The sequence below is a fragment of the Cavia porcellus genome, unplaced genomic scaffold (genome assembly GCF_034190915.1).
Source record: "Cavia porcellus strain 051 isolate PalLab524CR breed Dunkin Hartley unplaced genomic scaffold, mCavPor4.1 scaffold_28, whole genome shotgun sequence".
Classification (NCBI taxonomy): Eukaryota; Metazoa; Chordata; class Mammalia; order Rodentia; family Caviidae; genus Cavia; species Cavia porcellus.
In genome coordinates, this window is record NW_026947511.1 from 5,287,501 (window position 1) to 5,300,621 (window position 13,121).

The 13,121-nt window shown below is 41.7% G+C and overlaps 1 protein-coding gene across 2 annotated transcripts in view; it reads left to right on the forward strand.

Annotated features, from left to right (window-relative positions):
* Positions 1 to 6,582: 6,582 nt before the first annotated feature.
* Plce1 (phospholipase C epsilon 1) overlaps positions 6,583 to 13,121 on the forward strand; it is a 349,441-nt gene continuing 342,902 nt past the window's right edge. The window contains exon 1 of one of the 2 annotated variants that reach the window (XM_063239388.1): positions 6,583 to 6,865. The gene's annotated coding sequence lies outside the window, so the exon portion shown is untranslated. Of the gene's footprint in view, positions 6,866 to 7,297; positions 7,426 to 13,121 lie in introns of those variants that run through there. The other variant, XM_063239384.1, reaches the window with a different exon arrangement.

The following is a 13,121-nucleotide window of genomic DNA, read 5'->3' on the forward strand; positions in this document are numbered from 1 at the left end:
CAAGGTGGCTGTGTGATCATCTGATGCTCATTCTTCTTTGTTCTTGTCTTCAACTTTGGGTTTGACTGTTAGATCCACTTTCACAATCTTGTAACTATTCCCGGCCCCACCCCACCCATATTGCTGTCTCCCAGCTCAGGCAAATCCCCCTCTGAGTTCACTTCCACTTTTTTTGTCTAGGTGTTTGCCCTGGTCACTACCCATGGGAACGGTCACCCAGCTTCCAAGTGTTCCCTATATCAGTGCATGAACTTGAAAGCTAAAAGTTTAGAGACTTTTTTTTTTTAGATAAATTAGCTAAAGGCAACACAGTGATAGAGGTTAAGGAGGCAGATTTCAGAAAAACAGTGGCTTCGCTTCCACTCACTAGCTAGGTAAACTTGAACAAATTATGCCCTGTATAAGACTCAGTCTTCTCATCTATAATGTGGACTAGTGAGTCAATGACTCAGGAGGATAATGCTCAGGCCCTGGAATGTATTGTAGTAAGTAAATGTTAGGCTAATTCTCTTGCACAGATTTACTCAGTGACATTATAGTGACCTTAAAGAATCTAAGAGTATCTAAATTTCCTCAAGGCTATAATGTAACATAGAAGTGTGGATTTTATAATCGAATTTATAAAAGTGGGCCTTCTTGAAAATCAAAATTTAAGCCCAGCATGGAGGTGCATGCCTGTACTCGCAGCACTTGCGAGACTGAGGCAGGAAGATCACTGTGAGTTCAAGACCAGCCTGCACTACAAAGTGAGCTCAAGGCCAGCCTGAACTGCATAGTGAGACCCTGTCTCAAAAAGATGAAAAATCAATAAATAAATCCCAATTTTAAAATGTGGGATAGTGTGGTTTGTGTAAATGATGATAAAGTGACTGTTTACCCAACAGATATGACAGGTTAACAGTGACAGAACAATCTGATCCACAATTTGTAAGAGATCATCATGTATAAGGAGGGTGGATTGGCTGTGGTGATTGGTAGGTTAATGAAGTGGAGAAGAAGTCTGGAAAGAATGCTAGAATGCTACGCTGTAGCCTTCTGAGACCAGCAACCTGGCTGTTGATTCTGGCTCCACTTTGTGATAGGTAGGGCAGTGGCATTCAGACACTGGGTAGCATTTTATCACAGGAGTTCATAAAAACAAGTATTTCATTGCCCTGTGTTTGGGCTTTCACGCTTGTTTTAATCATTTGTTTTTGCTTTGGCAATTAACAAAAGGCAACAAAGAACTCACAATGTATTTCTCTATGTGTATATGAAATTTCTCTAGAAGTTTACTTCTAGAAATTTTTCCAGGGCATAAACACAGGAATGAAATTGAGATTTTTAATTAAAAGGATATATGTTTTATTAGATGCTGCCTATCTGCTCCTCAAGGTGGTTGTACCAATTTCTACTCTCATCAACAGTACATTATTCCCTGCAACTTCTAATGCTGACATTTTCCCCTGGCATTTATGCTTGCCAAATGAATTTTTTCTTTGCTAAGTAGTTGGTGGTAAGGAATTATCTCACTGAAAAAGTTTTAGTTTGCTTTCCCAGAATACAAATGAGGTTTAGTATGTTTTCATATGTTTGTATTATTTGCCCACCTTTTGTTAATCCTCCTGATTTTAAGATGTTCTTTAAAGGATGCTAATGACTCTTTAGCTCTGGATGTTGCAGCTTTCCAACCTTTGGATTTTCTTTGAACTTTGTTAATAATGTCCATAGTTATAGTGGTTATATGGTTAAAAGCAAATGTGTCTATTTTATCCTTTAATTAGCCTTTTTTAAAAAAGCCATGTCAGGCCAGGGATTTAGCTAAGTGGTGTAAGTGCTTACCTGGCAAGTGCAAGGTTGCGAGTTTGATACCCTGGTACCAAGAAAAAAAATCCTCGTCTAAGAACCCTTTTTCAACCCTGAGACCATAGCAATAGTGTTTTGTATTTTTATCTAGAAGTTCTGAGGTTTATATATTGGTAATATGTGTTATCTACTGTGTAAGAGTCCTCTTGGCTCTTGCACGTTAGACTTCAATGAAAACCAAATAGCCCTTAAAGTACCCAGAAAAAGAATCACACCAACTAAAAGAAGAAATACTCCTAAATTAAGATTGGCCTCCAGCATACTCCTAAAGGGGACACTTGAACCAGCAAACCTCCCACACAGGAGGCAGAAGGCCAGAGAAAATGACACACCCAGAAGGAAAATCCAACACTCACCTGCTGAAATAGTGTCAAGAAGTTTGAAAAGCACTTTGTTGGCAAAGGGGCGAGAAAACAAGGATTCACACACATTGCCAGAGGAAATGTAAATTGCTACAACTCCTGTCATGGTCAATTTGGCAGCAGTTACTAGTGTTAAAATGTTTGGGTCCTCTTGACTCAGCAGTTCAACTTCTAGCAATTTATTACATAAAAATGTAATTTGTACATAGGTGAAATGACATATGTACAGGGCTATTCATTGTTGCCCATTTTATAATAGTGAAAGGCTGAAAACCAGTTAGATTTCTGTCACCAGAAGACTAGATAGGTAAATAATTGCTCGGTTATACAATGGAGCACACCTGTTAATAAAGGTTTTATTAGCAAGGGAAAATTGCTAAGATATTCCTTTATATGAAGAGGCCAAGGTACATATGACATAGCAGGTGATTAATGTTTTAAAAAAAAACAAGAAAGTATCAAATATTAGTATGCATGGAACAACCCTAATAGCGAAGAATTGGGACTCTGGAGTCAGACTACCTGAATTTTTTTTTGTAACAATACGTGAGACAATACGGACAAAATACTTAACATTTCTGTGCCTCAGTTTCCGACTTTGCAGATAGAATTTTTTCAAATAGAAATTATAACAACATTTATTTTATAGATTTGTTGTGAGAATTAAGTGAATGAATTCATGTCAAATACTTAGAACTTTATTTGGCATTATCTGCCAATAAATGTAACATTTATTACTATTCTCAAATTATGTGTTTGTCTTTAAAAACTCTTAATCAAGGGGTTGAAAATAATATATGACTATATATCTACATATTGACTATATATTGTTCTCTCTCTCTCTCTCTCTCTCTCTATATATATATATATATATATACATTTGACTATGTAGTCAAATTCTACAATACAAATATAAGTATCAGGTATTAGAAACATAGACCAATAAAAACATTTTAAAAAATCTTAATCTTGCTAGGAGTTTGCTTATTAATGTTTTCAAAGATCCACCTATTGGTTTTTGCTATTTAAATACTTCCTTTTTGTGTGTATTGATTTCTCTTTGGTATGTATTCTGTGGTTCTCTAGTGTCTTGTATTGAGCTTTTAAGTAATTTATTGTGTTTTTCTAGCAACGTATTTACTGTATTTATTTATCTCTAGCATTGATTTAGTTACAGCCACCACTTTTTAGTATGTCTGTTATTTTTAAGTTGTCTTCCAGTTCCAAATATCTCAATTAATGTTACAATTTTTTTAGCTTATGAATTTTTTAGAAAAGTTTTTCTTCTCTAATCTTTTCAAGTCAGATTTGTTAGTTGAAAACCACAAAAAAAATTCTTCCTGGTTTAAGTGGAAAAAGGACATACATCAGAATCAATGGGAAGCATTTAATCCCTTCTACTCTATTACTTGTTTTAACTTTTTAAATATATTTTACTGTCTGTCTATTTCTGCCAGAATATCAGTACCACGAAGACACAGACTTTGCTGACCATTCACTGTGCTCTGGTGCCTAGAGTGATGTTTGGCAGATGTTAGATGTTTAGTGCTTTATTCTTGAATGAATGAACAAGTAGATGGCACAATGGTTAGCACTCAGAGATGGCTGCTGTTATCATTACCGATACTGTTATATGTAGAAGGAGTTTTGAGGATATGTTTAGGTTGGGGGTTATTCATGAAAGATTTCGTGAATGTCAGTAACAGTAACATGCTAGCATTCATGAAGAAGTGGCAGAGAAACTCAAGAAAAGGATTTACTGGAGCTTGTGGAACTTTTCAGCTCTGGGGTTCCAGTGGAGACCCAATGAACCACTGGAACTGCCTTACTGCTTCCTAAGTGCATGTAATTCTGGAAAGCTTGCTTTTGCTTTTTTAAAAAATTTTTTTATTTTTTAGGCAAGGTCTTGCTAGTTCAGGCCAGCCTTAATTCACTATGTATTGCAAACTGGCTGGAACTTACAGTGATCCTCTTGCCTCAGCCTCCTAGATTACAGACATGTAGTTTCCTGCTGAGCCCAGAAAGCTTGTTTTGGGCTCTCCTGTTTGTAAACAGCTAGTAAGCCCATAGGAGCTGATGTACTGACTTAGGAAGAAAATAGCGCCTCCTAGAGCTGGGGCTGGCTAGATCTTTCCTCCCAAGCCTTTGAGTTTGGAGGGAGCGGATGTCTGCTGGCAAATTCCTCTGCTTGGCAATTAGAAGCTGTTAAACAAAGACCAATGTATTAGTCAATGGTGCCTGTACTGACCATTCAGTTCAGGGTTTGTTTATACTTGGGTTAACTGATGGCTGGCTCCCTGAGTGTGGCAAAGGGCCAATCCTTTTCCTGCAGTATGTGTAGTAAAGGGTGTGGGGCCTCCAGTTGGCAGCCACAGCCATGAAGTCAGAGACCACCCCCTCCCCAATCTGAAAATTACAGAAGGAGGGAGACCAAAAGAAAAAAGGAGATGGTTCCATTTCTTAAAATGATTTTTCCACCTAAATTCCCTAGGCAAAGCATTTATCACTTATTTAATCAGTCTCTACTGAGTGGAGACCATTATGTAACAAGTTCAAAAGAGATGGGGGATTTCTTCTGAAATTTTAAACATCGTGTACTACATTTAAATGAAATTCCCGCAGTGTTGTTTCTTGGTGCTATTGTTGTTTATTCTGCACAATGGCATTGTGTACAGAGACATAATCATTTTATTGAACTGAATTTTCCATGGAAATTGTCTAGCGCTCCCCTAAATTTTCAGGCATTCATCTGACAGTCTTTTTCCCTCTATTCCTTTAGATAATGGCTGACAGCAACCCACAGTATGGAGGTTATAGACTGCACTTTTGAACGTGTTTTAAATGGAGCCATTGTGCCCCTGAAATGGTCTGCATGTTTCACTGAACAGAGAGTAGAGTGTAAAAAAGGCACCTTGTATGCAACTGTTGGCAAGGTTGAGGAGTGAATTAAAATCTCCAGAAAGTCTGGGCAGTGCTGTTCAGAGGAGCAATGAACCCTCTGGAAGCACTGTTAGCTCAGACATTCCAAAGCGGTGAGGCAGCCTGAGGGACAGGGCTCGCTCCAGTCTCATTTAGAGAGAGGGGGAAGCAAAGGATACTGATTTGGATCAAGTCTTTTTGCAAAGATTTGGGGAAGATGTCCTTTTTCAGGGACATGCTGATCAGCACACCAGAGGTTTCTTGTTCAGTGGACCTAGATTTGCCTTGGTTCTTAATGGTGTAATGACTCATTTGGAGAATTTAATATTAACTGCTTGTATATCCACCAATTTGTAACTATGTAATTCCTGTGTTGAATTAAACAACAGCAACAAAATAAAAAACTCTATCATACTCACAAATCTGGGGCTCCAGGTGACTGATGATGTTTGATACTACTGGCTTAATTAAATGAATTATAAATCATAACATAGTAGTGTATGTTAGGTGGGAACTTGTGCCACTGAGCTATAATTCTGGCCCCAAAGGATTTCATTTTTTTTTTTTCTTTGTCTTTGTTTTTGGCGCTGGGGATTGAACCCAGGTCCTTTTTGTTTTTTGGAACTGGGAATTGAACTCAGAACCTTGTGCATGCTTATAGTAATGTATGTTAAATATTTTACCTTGCTATTTTCAGTGATGCTTTTTACTGGCTCCTCCTTTCAGGGATAAATTACCACTTTTCACTGTTTTAATGTTAAAAACCAAAATTCTCAATAAATAGAGAATTTTCCCTGAGCCCAAACCAGCTCTCAAGAGAAGCAGTAATGTTAGTTTTCATTAAAATGTTAGTGGTAAGAAAACAGTGTAAGGATCAAGCTGGTAGATTTTTCTTACAGGCAGAATTTTTTCTGCATATTGTTGCTCCAGCATTCACTGTACTCTGGAGGGTCAAAAGGGGGAGATCACTTTTGAGAGGGAGCAGGGGAAAAAAAATAAAAGATGAACTCAACAGAAGGAAAAGTAAGGGAGCCATGAAGCTCCAGGTAAGCTTCAGTACGATCGAGTTGCAGAAGGCGACACATTCTGTTGGCTGTTTGATATTGGCAGGGCATGTAGTGTTCCCAGAGTCATGGGGAGAGTTTGTTTGGAGGGCAGTGGGGAGGCACTGAAGATTTCTGCATAAATTAAAGTTGTAGAGGAGAAAGAATACTATGGTCATGGGTGAGGCGTTGCTTTGGCCAAAGGGAAAGGACAGTCCGATGAAGATGTGCGTTAGTCCTGATTGAATGTAGGAGGAAGGGTCACGCCCCTTGGAAGAGTCTTTTATTAGAACAGGTATAGAGGAGGCACAAGTTTAGGGCAAGGAGGGGAGGAGAATTTAATTTTTCTCCAAGTCTCTGGCTCTTCTCAGATTGAATATAAAACCCCACCCCAGTGGCCAGGGAAGCTCTGCTGAGCCTGTGGTTTCTGGCAGCTGTGAACACCACCAGACTTGATTCGGCGATGAAAGAGCACTGGATTTAGAGCTGGAAGACAAGGATGGTCACCATTAGCAGGAGAGAACCGCTCACTGCCTACTGAGCCGATGACTGACAGTGGGCTTGAGAGTTGGCGCTACCGTCCACTAGCGTGGCTCTGGGCAAGTCATTCAGCCCCTGCGGGCCGTAGTTTGCCGTACGCGCCGACTACAGCCGGGCCCTGGAGGGGCAGCGTGCGCCTGAATTCCCGCCACTGAGGTGAGGAGGAGCCCCGCCTCCCGGCAGGCGACCCGCCGCCCGCCCGCCCGCTCCCGGCGGGGCTGAGGCATGAACGGCTCCGGGACGCCGCCGCCAGGGGCTGCGCTGGGGTCGCGCCGCGGTGGCCAAGGCGCGGGCGGCGGCGGCGGGGCCCGCCCCCTGCGCCCGCCTTCCGCGCGGGCCGTGCCCGAGCCGGGCGGGCCTGGCTCAAGCCGCGCCCTCGCTCTGCCCGCGGCCGGCGGCCCAAGCCCGTGGCGGCGCTCGCGGCCTCTCACCGGGCGGGCGGTTCTGGGAAAGCCCGGCCCAGGGCGGGGACCCCGCCGCGCCGCGCGCCGCGGCTCTGGCTCGGGGTGGGCGGCGGCACTGCTCGGGCCGCGGGGCGAGGACGGCGCGGCGGGAGGGGGCGCCCCGGCTCTGCGCCCCGGGCCCTCGCCTGCTTTTCGCGCGCTCCGGGGCTCCGGCTCCGCGGCTGACACGGCGGCTGGAGCCCCCGACGCGCGACGCCAGGTCCCGGGGACGCGCCACTTGGGGAAGCCTCGCAGCTGGCCGGAAGAAGAAAGGTGAGGAGGCGGCTCTGTAGCGCGGTCCCCGAGGACTGGAGCGGGGGGACATGTGTCCTCCCGTCCCCGGGGAGAACTGAGGCAGCAGCAGACCCTCAGGAAAGGCAGGAGCTGGAGGCGACCCCTGCGTGCCCTCTTTACGCCTTTGGATGTCTGCCTCGGGTCGCCACTTGGTGTTGCCCACACGGTGTGGAGGTGGCTAGTACAAAAAAAAAAGTTCTTTTTGTGGTGGGACCTGACACTAGTATTTCAAGGAAAGGGCTCAACAGATTGTTGCCAGAGGGATGTAGCTACATCAAGTCCTAGAAAACAGTGTCCGACCTGACCCAATTCAAAGCTGGAAGAATGGTTGTATCTTTTCCTCAAAGCCCTAGGTTTATCTTAGTCGCAGCCAGTGTTATGTGCAGAGTGTAAATTTGTTGAATTATTTTTATTTTTGCACGGTCTTTAAACCATAAAAAACTTGCTTCAATTGCCTCATTTTTTTAGTGTAAGAAAAATTCATCCTTTACTGATTTATCAGGATGATTTTAATTTTCCAGTACAGCCAGTTGAACCCAGGGACTGACACACTAGGCTACTGTTTTACACTAATCTACATCCTTAACCCTATTTTTATGATTTTAAATTATGAGTTTCCTGAGTGAATGTTAAATAGGATTCACTTCACACAAAAATTTAATTACAATTTATAATTTCACTTGCATTATACTAAATTTGCTTGTAGGTCGGTGAGATCTTTGCAAGAGTCATGTGTTTGGATGGTTTGCTTTTAGGAACTGCCGCGAGCAGAGGGTGGGGCCATGTCACAGTGTGTCAAGGACCCCACTAAGGAAAATTGTTGAAAGCCTGTCTTAGGAATTGGTTGCGGGTCCTCCCATAAATACCTCTGCAAGTGCCTGGTTGTCAGTGCAGGGAGAGGTTGACTGCCTCTAGGTTATTGTATGCTGCCAAATGTTGGAGGATGTTTCTCTGAAGGATGTCCTTTTCTTTGTCGCCTCTACCTGCTTTCACCATTCTAAATACTGATGTGTCTTAGTACTGAGTTCTGTTTCCTGATACCTGCTCAGCCGGCAGCAGCCAACTTCCCCTTGCTCTGACTCCAGCAGCATTTTACCTCCAGAGGCCTTTTGCTGTCTACCTCCTATCTGAGTTACTTATATAGAGATCTTATTTTTCCTGCTGAAGACATTTACTCTGACATTCTTAGCACAATGCTTGTATCTAGAAGACTCTAGAAATAATTGTAGGCCAGAATTAAATGTTAAGACTTTGAATCTGCAACATAAATCTTTACTTTGGAGAAGTTAAATATTATAATTGAAGGGGTTTAGAGAAATGTGTAATATTTACATTAGCATTGTCCTTCATTTATAGTCAAAGGATAATTTCTTTATACTAGGAATGCTTGCTGATCGTCTTTGGCCCCTAGCCTTGGGACTAAGTAAAAGGTGAGATTAAACTGGGGAATGTGCTTCCAGTCCTTCTAGTAACATAAGCTCTTTGGGTGTGCTCCAAGTTTGACCTGTGTTGTTAAAAATTCCATGTTGAAGTGGATTGTGGTGAAGCTAGATTCCAATGTAGGTGATTGCTTTTCTTTTTCTATTTACAACCACTTGTACTTCCATATTTCTCTGGCCTTTTGTTGTACACTTAGAAAGCTCATTTGAGGAGCATATTATTTCTAATCACTTCCTAAATTAGTAAAGGAAGATTGAAGAGGGTTATGCATGGTGGAAGAAGTCTTCTTTATTTATTTATTTATTTTTTGTCTTTTTCATTTTTATCGGTGCCGGGGATTGAACTCACGACTGCCTACTTGCAAGGCAGGTGCTTATGCCGCTGAGCTAAATCCCCAGCCCCTGGAAAAAGTCTTCTAAGCAGAGAGCAAAGGATGTTTCCCATGGCTGGACAAGAGGACGGATTTATACAGAGCGAGGTAGTTCTGCACATGTGTGCCTTGGCAGGCCCTGCCTTCCACAAGCAGCCTGTATGGGACACTACTGCCTCAGTCCCGGCTCCTTTGCTGTCTGCTTGAGCTAGGTCTATTGTGAACAACAGCAAACAGAAAGCTCAGAGCTTCTGAAAACTCAGGGCAGAAGCCAGAGAGGACAGAGAGAAACAGCTGAGGGTGTGAATTTGTTTGATGAAGTTATTTTCTTCCCTTGACATTTAGTTGAGATCTTTGACACTGAGCAAGTGGGAGTTTTCCAAGAGGAGGAAAGGCAAGTGAGTAAGTAGCATGGTGCCTATTTAAGAACTGTTGGGAGATAATTAAGAAGACTTAGGAAACATGTGACCCCATTAGTGAGTTCAGACAAGAAGAGTTGGAGATTATGGGAGTGAGCAGTAGAAAATAATGAAGGAAGGTATCGGAAATGGGCTGTGGGCCAATCACGGTCTTGGGAAGAAAGACAAAACTTTCTCTAGCATCTTATGATCCTTTCTGCTTCCTGCATACAGAACACGAGGTTGACATTATTATTTATTATTTATAATTTATAATTGACTTAAATAGGTTTTCATAGGTGAGATTGGGAACTCAACCCTCTACAGCTGCACTGTCCAGTGAGTATAGGGCCACAGGCACGTAGTGAAATTAACTAGCCATTTTTCAAATGTTCAAAAATAGGTAGATAGGGCTAGTGGCTACCAGCCAGGACAGTGCAGATATAGAACACTTACATCATCCCAGAGAGTCCTGCCCTAGAAAATTGTTCTAAAGGGTTAATGCCTATTAAGCTGTAAGGGGAGTTGGTTTCCAAACCAAATAAAATCATAAATATCAAATTTCCTGATTATAGTTTTCTATTGAGTCTATTAGATGAAAATAATAGAAGCTGTTGTTGATAACAGTTCTCTAGTATTTCCTACATGCCAGGAATCATTCCAAGCACTTAATATATTAACTCATTTTTTATAACATTAGGCATTAAGTCCTAGAGATCTGATCCCTTACCTGTATTTCAAAACAAACAAAAAACCAACCAAACAAATAAACAAAAGAATACCTCTAAAAACTGGCTTTTATATGTTTGGCAAAAAAACTTGATATGAGATGAAGTGAATGAGGTGGTGATAGTCTTTTCTTTCATGGTGGGAACTTTGCATACATTTTAAATTCAGATATAATGGGCATGTTTGATTTGCTTCATATCTCATTGTTTTACATTATATTGTGTATGAACTTTCTTAAGACAAAATGCAAAACATTTTTGAATTGTAGTTGGTTTTTTAGTTTCAGATGGGGAATGTGGACTTCTATATACATCCATTTTGAAGATAGGAAACCTGAGGCTTTGGAAGGTTAAGTAACTTGCATGAAGTCATTGCAAGAAAGTACCAGAACCAGGATTTATTTGACTCAGACTGGTTCCAGAGTCCCTTCTCTTGACTTCTATTCTATCCTGCATCTGCTTCTGGGCTCTTGATTCAAAACAAATGACTGGGTGAAACCTAATATCTTTAACTAGGCTCATTGGAAAATTTCAGATAAGATTGTAGCTAAATTGTTTAGCAGTTGAGGTTTTGAAAGCTGTGGCTAGGAATGCTTAACAATTGTTTAGCTTGCCCCTTTCCACGCTGGGCCAACCACACTTGGTCTTGAGCCATTCTCTGTGTAAGATCTGGTAGAAAAAGGTCATTCATTGTGTGCACTGGTGAAGCCACTGGGCCCTTGAAACCTGTGGCACATGGGGTTGTATATTTATAACTGTAGTTCTGGAGCAAGGGGTCAGTTTTGACCTGGGGTAAACCAAGTTGAGCTTCATTTGGGGCCATTGTGATGGCCCACCAGAGTTCTCATCCTTCCTGGTGTGATCACAAAGGGTCTTGATCAGTCTGTCTCACTTGGAAGTCTCTAGGCATTCATAGTCATGAGTTCCTCTTTTCTTTTAGGGGGTTGACCAAAACTACAGGGTTGTTCTAAGGACAGAAATGGACTTTTCACCCCTCCCCTCCCCCCATGTAGTAGCAGGCCTTGGCTTTTTGATCCCAACCTGCATTTGAGCAAGGTCTTGGTTTCCCAAGGTTTCTCCTCTGAGTATTAAAACATGTTCTGGATGCTCCACCACTTGTGAATTCCTTTGAGCAAGAGCTGTGAAGGATTCTGGTCTCTCTGTGGTCAGGAGCATGTATACCTTTTGAGGTACACCCTCCAAGGCCCTAAATGATCTTGGTGTCCCCCACCCCTTCTCTGCCAATTAGTACTGCATAAGGTGGGCCTAGTCACTCTACTGGTAAAATTAAATTAATCAAATTTACCTGGGTTAACTTAGGCTTTGCTTCATACTAGCTTTAAAATTTTTGACAACCATTTTGTAAGATAGCAGGACAATAAAAAGTAAGATAGTAAAAGTACCTATTACACCTGATAGAGATCATTTTTTTGAAGAACTCTGCATAGTGCCAGGCACATACTGAGTATTAGCAATATTAGCAGTCTTAAAACTTAGCTGCTAGGGGCAGGGGATTTAGCTCAGCGGCATAAGCACCTGCCTTGCAAGCAGGCAGTCGTGAGTTTGATCCCCAGTACCGATAAAAAGGAAAAAAAGAAAAAAGAAAAAAAAAACCCTTAGCTGCTAATATTGTTTGTTTCTAATGGGCTTACCCAAGTCTTTCCAGTCTGCAGTTTTAGGTTCAGGGGAGCTGTATATGATAGGTCAAATAGTAGCTTCTCAAAGATGTTCAAGTCTGAATCCCTGAAACCTCTGAATATGTTATATTACATAAATAAAGGAACTTTGCAGCTGTGATTAAATTAAGGATTTTAAGATAGGAGGTTATGCTGGAACTGACTGGGTCCAGTGAAATCACAGAGTCTTTATAAGAGAGATATAGGAGAGGCGTAGTCAATACTGAGAGGTCTAGGTAATGCAAGATGTCAGTGAATATAAGCAGCCTGCTAGGGATGTAGCTCAGTGGTAATGCATTGCTTAGCATGCATGAGGTCCTGGGTTTGATACCCAGCACTGCCCTTTCCTCCACAGAAAGGTGAAAAAGTAAGAAGTTGGACTCATCCCTAGGGCCTCCAGAAAAACTATCTCTACAGTCCATTTTAGACTTCTGATCTCGAGGTCAGTAAGATAACAAATGTATTTGTATTATTCAAATTACTAAGTGTGTGATAAATATCACAGCAGTCATAGGAAGCAAATATAGAATAGAAGAGAAAGAATAAAACTGTAAGGAATGAAATTAAAACTATTGAAACGAGAACAGTAAAACAGCATTTAGCAAGAACTTTGTCCTGGGTGTTGTTCTAAGTAATTTATGTACATGGACTTGTTGGTCCCCACAGTCACTTTCTGAGATTAATACTTTTATAATCTGCATACTGTAGATGAGAACCTAAGACTCTGAGAGATAAAGTAACTTGCCTCAGGTTGCACAGCCAGTACGTGGTAGCACTGGGGCAGTGTGAGTGCAGGCAGCCTGGTGTTTCTCATCCTGAACCCACACTCTTCCCAAAGACAGGGTTTCTGATGAGCCTTACAGCATCAGCCACCGAGTGCTATGTTCGGTATGTGGAAAATCACCATTTGAATCAGTGAGCGTGGCAGTGTAGTTTTTTTTTTTTAAAACTTTTTTGTCCCGTTCCACACCCTCCAAACACTGGTTATTGAAGTACTGGTGAATTAATTGTTGCTACTCTTATGGCATCGTGTTTGTGAGCCACTTGCAAAGCGGGAGCTGAT